The sequence below is a fragment of the Anas platyrhynchos genome, chromosome 5, assembly GCF_047663525.1.
Source record: "Anas platyrhynchos isolate ZD024472 breed Pekin duck chromosome 5, IASCAAS_PekinDuck_T2T, whole genome shotgun sequence".
NCBI classification, from domain to species: Eukaryota; Metazoa; Chordata; class Aves; order Anseriformes; family Anatidae; genus Anas; species Anas platyrhynchos.
In genome coordinates, this window is record NC_092591.1 from 2649213 (window position 1) to 2664052 (window position 14840).

General features: G+C 45.9%; 1 long non-coding RNA gene across 1 annotated transcript in view; it reads right to left on the reverse strand.

Annotated features, from left to right (window-relative positions):
- Positions 1 to 285: 285 nt before the first annotated feature.
- The window catches only part of LOC110352246 (uncharacterized), a 66577-nt gene continuing 52022 nt past the window's right edge, over positions 286 to 14840 (reverse strand). Inside the window, exon 5 of the long non-coding RNA XR_011809386.1 lies at positions 286 to 538. This is a non-coding gene — a long non-coding RNA (uncharacterized lncRNA). The remainder of the gene's footprint in view (positions 539 to 14840) is intronic.

Genomic DNA, 14840 nt, shown 5'->3' on the forward strand with positions numbered 1-14840 from the left:
AGGAATTAAAACTTTTGTCCAGAGTAGAAATGTTGTGTTAAAGATATAAAAAGTTGATGCTGTTAAAGCAATGTACCATTTAGCCTTCAGTTACAGCATTGGGAAGACAGGAATATTGCTGTGCAGTGGACTGAAGAGAACTTGAATTAGTTCAGTCAATTAAGTCATGATTAATTTATGTTAGATCTTGTTCTCTTGAGTCTATAAAAACAAAGACTTTAGTTAACTGGCAGCATTTAGTTTAATAAAAGTAAAGTCTTTAAAGATGACTTCAGGAGGGAAAAAAAAAACATTGCTGACAAAATCAATAGACAGCAAGATTCCTGTTTAATTTGTGTCAATGCAAGTTAAAACAACTTCAGAGACTAACACAAAAGGGATGCTCCCTTCAGCTGGAGAACGCGATGCTCCAGATCTCGATGAGCACAACTGAGCTAGCGGCTCCACGGGAACGTGTGACAAATGACAAATGCAGAGAGCTCCCATACTGCTTTTTCCTTTTGCTGATTCCCTGACTTTCCTGGTGGGTTTCCTGTGCCTGATTTAGGCAGAGAAGGACAAGTTTCAGGACTAGCCAAATGACATTAACACAACCCTAGCCCTGTACCCTGGTTAAGAGGACCCTTATGATCTCTCTGCTCTCTCTCTTTAGATACAGATAGCAATAGCAGTATAGATTTCAGCATCTCAGGTGAGGACATGGGGATGATCCTGGAGGAGGGCAGCTCAGACACCAAGCCCTTTCTCCTCACTTACCCATCCCAGAGCTGGTTTGGAGAGCCACCAGAACTGTCTCTCTCCCTCCCAGCAGCCTAAACGTAGGTGACATGAGATCTCTGTGAACAGTTTTACACAAACATAGAAGTTTTATTTCAGCTGAAATCACAGAAAATGAACTCTCATGCATGCAGACCTCTGAAATCCTCCTCTCTGTAGCCTGACCAAGGTAGCCAATGAGCAGGAGCCCTTCAGCAAGTCCTCTGCTGCAGTGCAGTTAATGCACGCCCTCCAGAAGCAGTCATTGCCACGAGATGCTCCATCACTCGGATGTGTATCATTAAAAGTATTTCTAATTAATTGCTCTCATTGCTACCTCTGGACAAGACAGCAGCACGGGATTAAATAAACTGAACAGTGATGAGTTTATGGCTGTGCTCCAGCAACCAAGGACTCAGGGCACAACTAGCAAGTTTTCATGTGCGTACTGTTCAGTTCCTGATTAGGGTTCTGCCTCCCTCCTGAGAGCAGACAAAATATCTGCTCCCAAGGAAGAAACAAGGACAGAAGCATTCTCCAAAACATCTGCACAAATGCTTGTGCCATCCCTTGTGGAGCCCAAGCCCGCAGCAGGAAGCCAGCCCTGTACCCCGCATGCTCCCAAGCACGGAGGAAGGCACTCTCCATCTCCGTGACACCTCTCCTCCCAGCTGCTGGTGTGAATTTTATTTTTTCCCAAAAGTCAGCCAGCCAAAATTATACAGTAGCTTAAAATATGTTATTCTGCAGCGATAACTGAAGCAATTTCCACTGGCCCAGAAACTCAACCACCTTTTTTTTGCACGGGACTGGCAGACTGGTCCATGAAGTTGGCTAGGTGCCTAAAGCAGCGCGAGGGCTGACGAGACGAAGCAGGTGGAAGTGGCAAATTCTCTGGCTGAAAGACCTTCAGGATCAGGAGAGCAGCACGACGAGCAACAAGCTTTGGCTGGTTCACAAGAACACAAACAAAAACACGGGCAGGAGCTAAACCGTGAGCTGCTGGAGAGAAGGAAACCTGCCAGCAACAGAGCGAGGCAGGGATGGAGTCGGCAAGAGCACGAGTGCCGAGACAGCCAGCAATGACCTCAAATTTTGGCTTTGGTGAGAACAGCCCCATTCCTGCACGAGGGCAGGAATTGCTTGCTTCATCCCATGTCTGTGTCCACCCACGGTCCTGTCCCATCACACAGCGTCAGTGAAGGCTTGTGGGGTGCGCACCAGGAGGATGGATTTGACAGTCTCTGGCAGCCAGTCTGCTCCCGTAGCTCTGCCTTCATTACCAGTGCCCTGAGGACACCTGAAGAACTTTGTGGCCCTGGCCAGCCTCACTGAGACCCCAGCCAAGCCCACAGCCCTGGTGCTCCTGGGCACCCAGGTGTGCCTGTGCCCAGCTCTGCCTCCTGCCTTCAGGACTGGGATTCCCTGGTGGTATCCCTGTGCTGTAGGCAGCTTTCTTCCAGCCCTGTCTCCTCCGTTAGCACCACATCTCTCCACAACAAACCCCGTGATTTATGCAGCGTTGCACACCCAGCTGATTCCTCACCGGTTCTTCTCCTTGCTGCAGGGGAAGCAGCAGGCGTGCCGGGATGCGCCTCCACCACCACCTCCAGTCTGCCCAGCACGGGTTGGATTCCTCGAGTAAAGACCTCAAACATCCTCCTGCTGCCCCTCCTCGTGTCAGCTCACACAGCACTTGGCTATCGGCTTCAGAGCAGCCTGGATATGGTGTTCTCCTCTGCAGTATCTCCAGTAAATCGTTAGCTGGTAAGAGGTTCATGGCAGGTGTCTTCTGGCTGAGCGAGGGAGCAGCGAGAGCTTTCCCCATGGTCAGGGAGGGCCGGGGAGCTGGGGCTGTCCCCACACACACCAAGAGCTGCTGCAGGCCTGTTTGCACGGCCCCGCAAACACAAACAGTGCCTCCAGGCAGGGGAAGTGATGACGGAGGATTTCTGAGAGTGCTGAGTTGGTTTACAAACATAAATTTGAGCAGAAATCACCAGCAATAGAATCCCATGTTGTGTCCTGCCACAAAGGGGAAAAGGCGGAGATTTTCCACCCCAGAGCCACTCCTGCCCCAGAGCTGGGCCAGCAGCAGGGATGCCTGAGGTAGTGGGAACACAACAGAGGTGAAAAACCCTGGTACGGCACAAGGTACCACTTAGACACCCAGAGGAAGAGCAGGCAACACGAGCAAGCTGGGTGACCCAAAGTTTGAGGTGAAAGAGGTCAGGCTTTTAGGAAAAAACTGGATGTTGGGAACCTCAGGAAAGCCACGAGCCCACAGCTCAGGCATGCAGGCCCCAACCAGTCGCAGTGCATTTGTTACCAGAACCTATTTACTTGCTCTGTGCTGAAATCAATACTTCCCACATATGCCCACACAGCAAAATCTGTTTTTGTGAATAACTGTAAAGAAACGCCAGCTAAAAAAAAAATAATAATATTAAAATATAGTGTTTTCTCTCCAGACATATTGCACAAATCATCCTTATGTGATTACACACCACCAAAGAGGGTTTACAAACAAACGTCAACATTTAGTGGCTACTTTCTCCTGCTGATTCTCCTGCAGCACTCATTCCTCATTAAGAAAAATTCCCCTTCCCAAGGGATGTGCCTGCAGTGTGGGCTGTGGCCGTGTCCTGGAATATTTTGAGCTCCCCTGCAGCACCCTGTGTTCACACACTCCTCAGAGCTCCAGAGAGAGCAGCGGGTGCCTCTGCTTCTGAGAAATTCAGACCTGCTCTTTCTGGGGTAGTTTAGTTAAAAATATCCCTTTGCTTCCTTAGGGCACCAGTGTTTTTCAATGTTATTGCAGAAATGCTTTGCACCCATGCAGGACCAGGGCAGGAGGAGAACATGTTCGGTGCTGCACAGAACCCACCAAGGAGTTTGTTTCTTCTCCAAACATCATTCTGCACCAAGACATAACAAGGCAGACAGGCAAGGAAGCAGGATTTCAGTCCCTTTTACACCTCTTTCTATTACAAGGCAATACCAGCCTCTCCTTTTGCACAGAGGCCAGCATTGCCCCGTCCGCACACACCTCTTCTGTACCCAAAACAGACAGATCCTGAGCAGTGGGACTCAAGAGCAACAAATGGGATTTAAAAGGCCCGGACCCATGGGAAGGAGTTGCTATTAAGCAGCAATGTGCCCAATTACATCCAAAACATAACAATGGCTCCAAGGGCTTGCAGAGAGGCTGATTCTCCACCACCAAGATGTATCATGATGGGCACCATGCCCCTATGGGGTGGCAGAGGTGGGCCCGTGGGCTCCTTTCCTCCCACTGCTGCTCCACAAGCCAACAGTATCACCTCCACCACCAAGGGAGAGCCAGTGGCAGGGTGTGCACAAAGCTTGGCTGGCAAGCAAAAAGCAAAACATCCTCAGGGACTCCCTGACGTGCTGATTTAACCCCCTCTTGGGCTCGTTAGAAGAAAGCCGTATCCACAGGAGAGAGCTGCAACCACACACAGGTGCTAAATGGCAGCAGCCCTCCCAGCTGCTCAGGGCTTGGTGCCTGAAGAGCAAACCCCAAGCACCAGCAACCTGCATGCAGCCCAGCCAGGAGCTCGAGCAGGGAAGCACTGGTGGAATTTCCAGCCAAGGCTGATGTCAATCAGCTTTATTTGTAGCGAGGGAGCTACGCTGGCGCCGAAGCCTGAAGGTTTTCTCCTCTCTTACCTCTCTTCTCTGCCTCTCAATCCCAAATTGATACAGAATAGAAAATAATGGTTCTTGAACCACAATGTTTTGTAGGAATACATGCCCACTGTAACCAGTGCAGCAATCAATAAGCACTTCCCCAAACATCTCCCTGTCCCTCTGGTCACACATCTGCTGCCACCTCCACCAGCGGGGTTACCTGGCCCTGGAGCAGTTCTGAGTCAGACCCAAGACCAAAACCATCTCAGCCAGAGTCTTGTCCTTGAAAACAGGCTCACATGAAACAGAGCTGTATGAAATGACTGGAGGAAATGTGGCAGGTATGGGGTATTCCTGCTCCTGGCCATCTACCCAAAAAGAAACTTGCAGAAGGATCTGCTCATCCCCCAACACCAGCCTGCACAAAGAGCATGGTCAATTATTCCACACCAGCCTCCTCTCCAAACCCCTGCTCTTCCTGCTCAGTTTGCTGCCACCAACCTCTTCCTCCTTCCAACCGTTTTCCTCCTTGCTTCTCACACCAGCCCTCGAATGAAGCTTTGATCGCTTGCCTGTAGGAACAGCACGTGTGAAACAGCCTGCGAAAAGGGCAGAGAGGAGGCACCAAGCAGGCCCCATGCTTACACCGACCTGCACATGCCCCAGGAAAGAACCAGGAGCTACGGCTACCAAGGATCCACCTCCACCTGACATACCTTCTAGGTCCACCTCCTCCCAGCCTGGGTAAATGGGAACCTCTGGGACCTGCTCCAGGTACCTCTGAGGAGTAAGACCCACATAAGGTGCCCAGGATGAACCCTTGCCCATTACAATACGAGAGGCTCACACATTACCCATCAACAAGCCATGGCCATACTGAGTGCGTGTGGCCAGAGGGACAGCCTCCTTCATCCCAAATTTCTGCTGCTGGGTCCCACCATGAAAGAAGCAGCACGCAGGAGGGAGGGTGTGAATTATGGGGTGAAACTTCAGCAATTACTTACCCTACTGCTTTTATTTTCCATGTAAAAGGCTGAGATCAATTAGTAAAATCCAGGGCCAGCAGCTCGGTGTCACCTTGTAAGACCCCTCAGGTCTTCTGCAAGTGTCCTGGAGCTGCTGGCCCCTGCCTTGGAGCAGGCTGTGGTGGTTGTACCCAGGTTTGCTGTTTCACAAGGGGATCAGTGCGTCCCCATCTGTCCAGTGGGAAATGCGCCTGTGTTTGCCCCTTTGCAGAAATACCCGTGCAGACCATTTATGCTTTGCTCACTACTTTGCAGCGACTGAACTCCCAAAGCCTCACAGGGTAATCTCATTGACAGCAGCAACTGACGGAGGGAATTACGCTTAATGAAACTGTATGGGCTATTAAACAAAAGGAGTCTTCCAAAATAGGATTATTTCAGTTTCAAAAGTGCTGCCTTGCTTTCTTCTTCTACCTTACTAAGGATCGAGGTCTTTATGAAACCCCGAGCTGTGCAGTACCTGGCTTCAGACGTCATTTCGAGCAGATTGCTCCTTCAGTTAAAGGTAAAAGAATTGGAAAGGGATTTTATTTATTTATACATTTTCTTTAGAATAACAGAAAATATGCTGCTCTAGACTTGACTGAAAGAATGGATTGTTAAAAGAGAGAATGTTACTGAAATTAAATAAATAAAGCAGCTTTAAGCCTGCTCCTAGGTTTTACTAACTTCAGAGGAACAATCTGACCTGCAAAAGTGAGTTAAAGCCTCTCTCTATTAATGGCCAAGCTCTTGTCTGGGGCAGTATCAAAAGCCAGATGCCTGGAAAAAATTATAAAAATGCTGCAGTTGGCAAATGAGGAAAAATCACTTTCCATATACATCCTCATCCAATATCCTAAAAGCAGAGAAATAGCCTTCACGAGCTATGCTAAATAGAGTATAGCGTTTGCCAAATATGCAAAGCAAATTGTACTCAGGACTGCAATTTAAATTTTAATGAAGGATTTTTTTGGAAAAATACATATTGCAAAGACAAAACATGAAATATTTACACAGAAGACTCAAACCTGAAACAGCAGGAGCTAATAGCCAGAAGGGGCTCTGGGCTTTAAATCTTTCCACCAGGAAAGGAAAGGAGGAAGCACAGGAAAATGTTCCTATCACTTAATCTTAGGTATTTTGTAAATTTACAGATACGTTTTATAATTATGAAACAAATCTGGGTATTTGTGGGAAACACGTATTAAATATTTTCCAAAAGAGGAGTTGGTAGAGTGATCTTTTTGCAGTTTAAGAGCATCAGGGTTGCTCTCTGTCACTCTGCAGGCGTGCTCCGCGATGATTAACGCACGGCAATGAACATGGTATCACTTTTTATATTGACACCATTACATCACATCAAGTCATTACAGCAAACCCCACTCGAAACAAGACCTGCCATTATACAGCTGTACCAGATGCTCACCAACAGAAACATTTTCTCTGAAGGGTGACGTAAATAACAAGTGGATCCAGCAGATGCAGGGACCCAAAGGGCAAAACAGGGTGGGAATGAATGAGTCTGGGTTCCCCCCGTTCTGTAACAAGGAGCCCATAACTGGCCTGATGGAGCAACACCCAGCAATCCCAAAAACTCCTCAGTATCACAATTAGGCATTGGTTGATGGGAAGGAAAAAAAAAAAAAGGAAAAAAAAAAAGGGAAAAAAAAGGAGTTCAAGGTTATATCACCTGTGATCAAGTGAGAACACTGGTGCTAAGCTCCTCATCTCTCCAAATGATTTCATCTCTGGGCATATTATAAAGTCTCCTACTCCATAAAAAAGATCTCTTTGCTCAGGCACAAATTAATGAGAATTAGACTCGGCGCCGTACATTACCGTTTCCCTTCTGAACAAAAAGGATTGTTTAAAGGGTTCCATTAGAAATGATTGGTTCCTCTGCGCAGTGGAGCTAACGTTTTTTGTGAAGCTAATAAATCAACGTAATGATAATTTGACAAAGATTCAAGATATCTGTAAGACTTCCTAGAAATTAAGATCTATTCAATTGGAGGAGAAAATTAAGTTAGTGACCTAGGTACAAAAGGAGAATATTTCAGATATCTCTTCTTTGGTTTCCCTTAGTTCATTACTTTCTTTCATTGGTTCTTAACTCTTTGTTACAAAGCAAAGCAGGGGCAGATGCACAAATATCTTGGTGGGCATATATCAGCATTTTTTTGTATGCTTGAGGATATGCTTATGGTCAACCAGAAAGAATTAAACCAATTACAGCTCATCCAAAATTGGGAGGAAGGAAGGAAAGGAGGAAGGGAGGGGAAACGCAAGCCAAAACTAACTTGCAGCCATTTCATTCTCAACAAGTCCTTTTCCATGAACGTGCCAATCTGATTTTGAGAAACCTATGCACGAAAAGATGTGTATTTTTATAATTTTTTTGCAATCTAATATTTGGACTGGTAGAGTTCATTTTCTCTAAGTCCAGCCTATAGTTAAACACAAGACCTACACAATTCAGGCAAAACTTTCTCCATAAACCCAACACCTAAACGCAGAAAAAAAAAGAAAAAAGGAAAAAAAAAAAAAAAACACTGGACAATACATTGTGATGCTTTCTTTCTTGCATTAGAAAAACTCAGAACATAAATTTTCCTCCACTTGGACACCCAATCAGGTGATTTATTTTTTTAGATTCATTGTTTGGACATGAAGTTGGAGTGCTTCTGGGTAAAAAAGCAGAATGCTAATTCCACTGAAAAGAGCCTGGGTTTAGAATAAATGAAGCAGGATGCTGGAAGAAACCTTACCCAGAAGAAAGATGGCATTGGGCAAGGGCTGGAGTGAAGGCAGGGAAGAAGAGGGATGTGTGGGATCCCTCTGTGTGGGGTGTGAGGACCGGAGAGCCAAGACAGGCTGCCAGTCTGACCATACTCAATCACCTCTCAGCCTGGATGATTTCACTGCACACCTCCACACTAGACCTTGTTACACGAAATCCCCAGCTGCAGAGACTATGGATGAACTTCCCTGAGTGCTGCATGGCTGGGAAGAGGGAAAGCATTCTTCACAATCATGTCGTTTTCTAGATCATCTCCCCCAGGGAGGATCTAGAGGAACATTTCACCCCGACAAACCTCTGCTTCAGCACTTGGTCCTGCTCACTAATTAGTGCACGTGATCAACTTCTAGCCAAAAAGAGCTGCACACACAAACACTACACAGGAAAGAAAATCAGACGTATATAAATTAGGACTAAATTCAGTGTTTTCCAGAGAAACAGCCAGAGTTTCCAGCCTCAACTCCCCCTCAAATAAGGCTCATAAGCACTACACTTTTCTTACTCCCATCCCTCACGCATCTGGGTGTTCACAAGGCTTTGATATCTGCGACAAGAAATGCTCCCAATTATCAATGAATCTTTATCCTCAAGTGTAATTAACCTCACTATCCTTTCATTTACAGCACCACCAAAATCAGAGATGGGCTGCTGGAGAGCAGGAGCAGAGGTCCATGCCTGCCTGTGATCAAAGCACCCAGGGATGTTATTGCTCTGATTATTCTAAATACCGATCTGCTCTCCTAAAAGTGATTTGAAGTGAGGGGGTGGACACCAATATGAAAAGATTGCCAAAAATTGGGCTGTAGGTCCAGTTCGCTAAGAGATGCAGAGCTACTGATATTCTATCTCCTGCTAGGAGGAAGTCTAAGATTTTAACATTACATTTCCACTTAAATTGGAATATAAAGTCAGGATCCGAGCTTTGCAATGAAATAAAACGCTCTGAAAACAGTTTGGTACCATTCTTATGCCTTCTCTCCTGATGAGGTCAGAACATTTCTTGTAGGTCAAAGCTTTAACAGCTTCATTTCAATCTCCTTTTCGCCCTGACTTTATCAGTTTGACTTTTACATCACATAACGCCCAGCCTCCCCGAAGAGTTAAAGTAAAGTTGAAGCAGAAGATCCTGGTGACACCCATGGGCCTTCTCCCAGAGTAAGAATTTTAAAAACAGCGTCAGAAAATCCTTCACGAGGAAATCACCTGCTCCTGGAGGTACCAGCCCCACACACTTGCCTCCCTGGACATCGTGCTCTTGAAAACTGACTGCCACTAATGAGTTTGTGGAAATCCCACTTTTTAATGCACTGCACCGAAACACAGTTTAGCAAAGAAAAATCACTTGTGTGAGGAGCAAATCTAAACAGAAGCAATCAACTACTTCCCTTGTACTTAATAGCAGGGATGTCATAGCAATGCTAATAAGGTTTTAGTATGGTAAAAAACCTGCCACGTTCTAGGGGCATTTACAGCAGCAAGACTGTAAACTGGCTGAAATAATTTAGGAGAGACTTGCATCATGGAGACAGGTGGATACGTGGTGCAGAACTCCATCTCCGCAGTAGGGAGGGCTCAGCTTCCAGGCTGCACTGCAGATCCTGTCCCCTGCCTGTTCAGAAGGCAACTGAGCCCCCTTCAACCTCCCCCTAAAGGTTTCCTTCCCTGCTGTGAACCTGCCAAAACACCAGCCATAGATGTTATATCTAAAAACAACATAACTGTGAGTCTTATCCCTATCAGCTACTGCTGGTTCACCTTCCCAGCTATTTCATCATTAATCCTGGTACCCTGTTGATGAAGTTGAGAACTCTTCCAGAAGATCTGAATTAAGTACACGGTCTCCTTTCGGGATGGAGCAGGAGCTGAATAAACTGGGAGAGCAGCTCTGATGCGCAGCGCAGAATCCCACATTTGGTTTTTGTTTTACAGGAGGCACAGCTGTTTAATTCTTTCCTGTGGGCAAACTCCAGAGGTAACGGACAAAATGCCAGGGTGAACACAGACAAATGGTGACATCCCCCAGTAAAATAAATACATCATTGATAAAAAATAAAGAAAGAAACAGAATTAGGGATGGCACTGCAAGCTGCAGAGTGACTCAGCCACCGGAGGGGAAGCAGGATGGGACCACTACCTCTCCAGGAGCCAAAACCAAGAGGAACAAATGGGTTTGCAGAAGGAAAATTGCTGTGGTGCAGCACAATTTTCCTGGGCTGACAAAAGCCAACAAGCCCCAGAGATGGACACTAAAGCTGCTGGGCAGGGAAGGGGTGGAAAACGGTGTCTGGTTTGTGGACAACACACCAGAGGCAGTAACTCCTCAAACAAGGAAGGTTAGAGCTCAGAAATACCAACCCTTCTAAAAATCACCCAGCAGCTCTCTGTGAAAACACAGCCTCAATGCAAAAGATGTGAGTGCAAGTTCAAGGGCTCTTTCTTACATAGGAACAAAAATCAATGGATGAAAAAAGCACTTTTTTCCTAAACATGGTGGAAATGGACAAAGCAGCTGCAAAGTAACACCCAGAAACCTCGGTGTCATTATAGGGAAGGGCTGTGCTCGTGCTGCCACATCTGCCCTCAGCAGTCCCTGTAACATTTCCCACCAGGATGCTGGGGATGCATCCCACTGGGATGCTCACGATGAAGAGCCCTGGTCTGCCCGTGCTCCTGACTCCTGGCTCTTGTCCCAGATTCCACATACCAAGAAGGGACAACCCAAAAGTGGCACTGCGTGATCAGCAGTGCAGAACAGCAAGCGTTGGACTGAAAAACAAACAAAAATTACCAAAGGCGTAAGTGATAGCCAAACATTTCTGCACATGGAGTGGGAAGGTTGCTCATATGAGCCCGACAGAACTCAGCCTGAGATGCTGGTGAGACTTCAGCTCAGGAGGCTGCTGCCTGTAACACTGTGCTTTTATTCTTCACAACACCAGGAACCAGCCCATGACTGATCAGGAGGAGCAATCTGAAACCAGAACTGAGCATTGCTCAAAATAAATCGGGGAGGTGGCTACGATCCCAAGGCTTTCCTCGGGCAATGTTAACGAGGATGCAGCTACAGAAGGCGAGCGCAGGAACTTCGCTTCCCAAGAGCCACGCAAGGGTGGCAGAGCACAGAGCTGCCTTGCAGGTAATGCAAGCATCCAAGGGACAGGTTTCTAAGGGACCGGGGATCTGACTAAGAAAAAACACAAGGGAAAAAGTAAAAGAAGCCCTGAGCTACAAGGCCGGCTGATGAATCATTCAAAAACAAACTAGCTGTTAAAAGCCCAGAGGATTTGTTCACCTGCTGCTCCTGAGAGTTGTGTTCTGATGTCGCCTTGAACCCAGACAAAGCAAGCTGCATTACGTAAAGAAAAAAAAAAAAAAAGAAAAAAAGAAACCACCCTGAGCCTCATAGCTTAGTTCATACCTTCACTTTTACACTGTCAGATCTAACACCACAAACTGCCAGAGCCAGGTCCTGCCTCCCCTGCAGCACCCCAGGCGATGCTCCCCATCCACTGGCAGCAGCCAGCCCGTGGTGGAAGTCAGTGCTGAGCACTGAGCACCTGCATTTAAATGCACAAACTGAGAAGTGGCTGTCAGGCTAGGAGAAAGCAATTTAAGATATATGGTAGCAAAGAAGCCTCACTGTACTGTCTTGTCACGCTGCTTATTAAAGTTATTTTTATTTCATAGACCACGCGTTATTTATTGAAGCTGTGTGTAAATGAGACGACCGATCCACAGGGGAACGGTCTTTTCTTCATTCCTTAAGTTAGAAAAAAATAATAATTTAATCTTCTGACAAACAATGGGCAGCTAACAAAGGAGTTCACTTGTGGAGGGAAAAAGAGGAGTGCAAAGCTCCCCCTTCCCGTTTGTGCTGTTAGTCGGTATCTTGACTCCGCGAGCACAGCCACAGATGAAGGGTGGGTGTGGGATCAGGGCACAGAAGGTTAATTAAAACGCTCTGAGAAGAACAAGGAAGATAATTGTAAAGCAATCCCAAAGAGCAGAACCACCTTTAGCTTTGCAGGGTTTTCTACAGCTGCCGTTTGCTAAACGAAACGCTGGTTTCTGCATCGCCATAAACGCCATTTCGTTGTTCTGCTCACTGCAGGATTTGCTGCACTGCTACCTTTTATCCATTCCAAATTTTGCTGGGCTTCCTCTGAATTCCTTGCAATGCCTTTTGTTTTTTTTTTCCCCTCTCGTTTGGCTGAGTTTTGCGGATCTGAATCCCTGCAGGGACTACGCCAGCCGCTCACTTTGTGTTTATGGCCACGTGCCTCCTACGAAGGACACCGGGCAGACTCTGAGATCCTCTTTCAAAAGCCCTAACCAGCTGTCATCTCCACGTTTCTCTTCTCCAACTGATTCCCTTCCCTACCTCCAGACACACAAACTCTCAGGCAATCTGTTAGAAAATTGTCGCTTGCTCCTCTGCTGCGCAGTGCCCACACCAGGAAGATGCCACAGAGCTAAAAGTTTGTTTTTTCTCCACTTTTTCTTTGTTGTCGTTGCTTTGGTTTTGTTTTAAGTCTGTGCAGAAGCCCAGTGGCACCCTGGGTTCCCTGCTAACACAAGGTGACATGGGGCTCCCACCACACCAGCACAGTGCAGGGCTGGATCGCTCCATCCCCGCAGAAATCACGTTTGGAAGTTCATTTTGGACGGTCCTGAGCCTTCATTTTGGCAACAGAGAGCACATGCCCTGTCCAAATGAGCAGTCCCAAAAGAGACACCTGATACGTTTCAGGCGCACAAAAATAAACTGCTCAACAAGCCACCACTGAGTATCTTGACTTAATAATTCCCATTTCTTTCCTCATCACGCCAAGGGGACAGGCTGTCACTGCTCCTTCACACCTGCTCTTATTAGCAGGACGGAGGCTTACAAACTCCTCCAGGATGGTACCATCTCTTATTCCCACTCAGTGAAATTAGTACAGAAATACAGATCCTAAATCTAAGCTACAACCTGTGAGTTCCTGTTGGCATTTCCATGATTTTATCCCTTCTTTTCTCCTTTTCTCAGCACAGTTCAGAGTTGGGGAAAATAACCCTTGCATACAGTGCTATTTGAGCTCAGACTTGGGGCAACAACTGCAGAAGGTCATTTCCTACAGGTCTAGACTGAGCTAGCTTCATTTTATTGCCTTTAAGTTAGGAACAGGCTTTATTTACAAAACCACATGTTGCACGTGTCATGCATGCAATCTGTCATTAAGCAGGACCTCCCCACTGGGCCATGCACAATCAATGCTAAAAAAAAAAAAAAAAAACAATATCTAAAATCTCAATGCAAGCCATATTCCGTGGGCTGGGACAAACTCCTGCTACTAAATGAAAGCACCAAAGGTTCCCTCCTGGTCCACATGAAGCGACAGGGATGCACTGAACCTGGCTGCAGCAGAATGCTCACGTGCCTTTGCTGCATCAGCCCAAGATATGATTCCTTTTGCTGTGCCAATAAATTGGTCTGGGAACTGTAACAAAACCAGAAATTAATAATGATAATTAAAAAAAAAAACAAAGGAAAAAAAAAAAAGACACTCTCAGCCTGGCTACACTGAAATAATTTCACCCAGCTGTATTCATTTTGGGTAGGAAAAAAATGCATGCTGTGACACATCCTTTCTTTTCTGATCTTCCCTGGTTGATTGAAAACCTCTCAATCCTTACATCTTCATTGCGTTCATCACCTGTAGCATCAACCTGGGTATCAGAGGAGATCTGAAACATCCTCCCACACCTCCTCATTGACAGCCTGCTGATGACTTCTGCACGAGAGCCCTGCAATTCTTGCTGTTTGCTTGCCATTGTGCCTTTAGCACAGAGTAATCTAGAGACAGGATAAACCAACCCAGACAGATCAAGGAATCCACATGAGATCATGCAGCAAATTGGTACAAGCACTGGGATGAGGGATTTTGCTCTCCCATGCACGCTTCCAAGAACACCTAGACACAGAGGATCCAGAGCACGCAGTGCTTTTCAGGGGGAGTGGAACAGTGATGGGTGTATAAATCCTTAAGCTTTCCTATCTATTTCACATGAGCTTTCCTCTCCTGGAAAAAAAAAAAAAAAAGGTTCTGACTTTTTTTAATTTTTAAACTAACTGAACTTGTGCTCCATAATAACAGTCACATCCATGGAGTATCAGAATACACTACTTGCTCCATTATTGTCAGTTTTGTTTCATTTATATGAAAATGTCCATAATTGATGTATTTCCATAAATTAGTTGATATTGTGCTAACAAAACATTACAGATTGGCACAAATTAAAAGATTTACACCTACAAAGTCTCAATTCATCTTGAAGTTTAATTATAAAAATTTATTGTTAACTTTCTGGTCTTTCCTTAGTAAATGCCCCAAGACAAGAAATAATTATCCTAAAATGCAAACATTGCTCCCAGAGGTAACCAGCACAAGGGTTATTTATTGGCTAATAGGTATCCCAGCATTTGGCATCATGCAAATCCTTCATCATTATCGAGTTTTAATTTACACCTTTCATTTCCTTTTGCTCTACTAAATCCATTTCTGACGTTGAGTGTTATCTGTAATCACAATAATTGTACCTTTTTTTTTTTCCCTTTTTGGATACGTAAAGTTGGCAAGAAA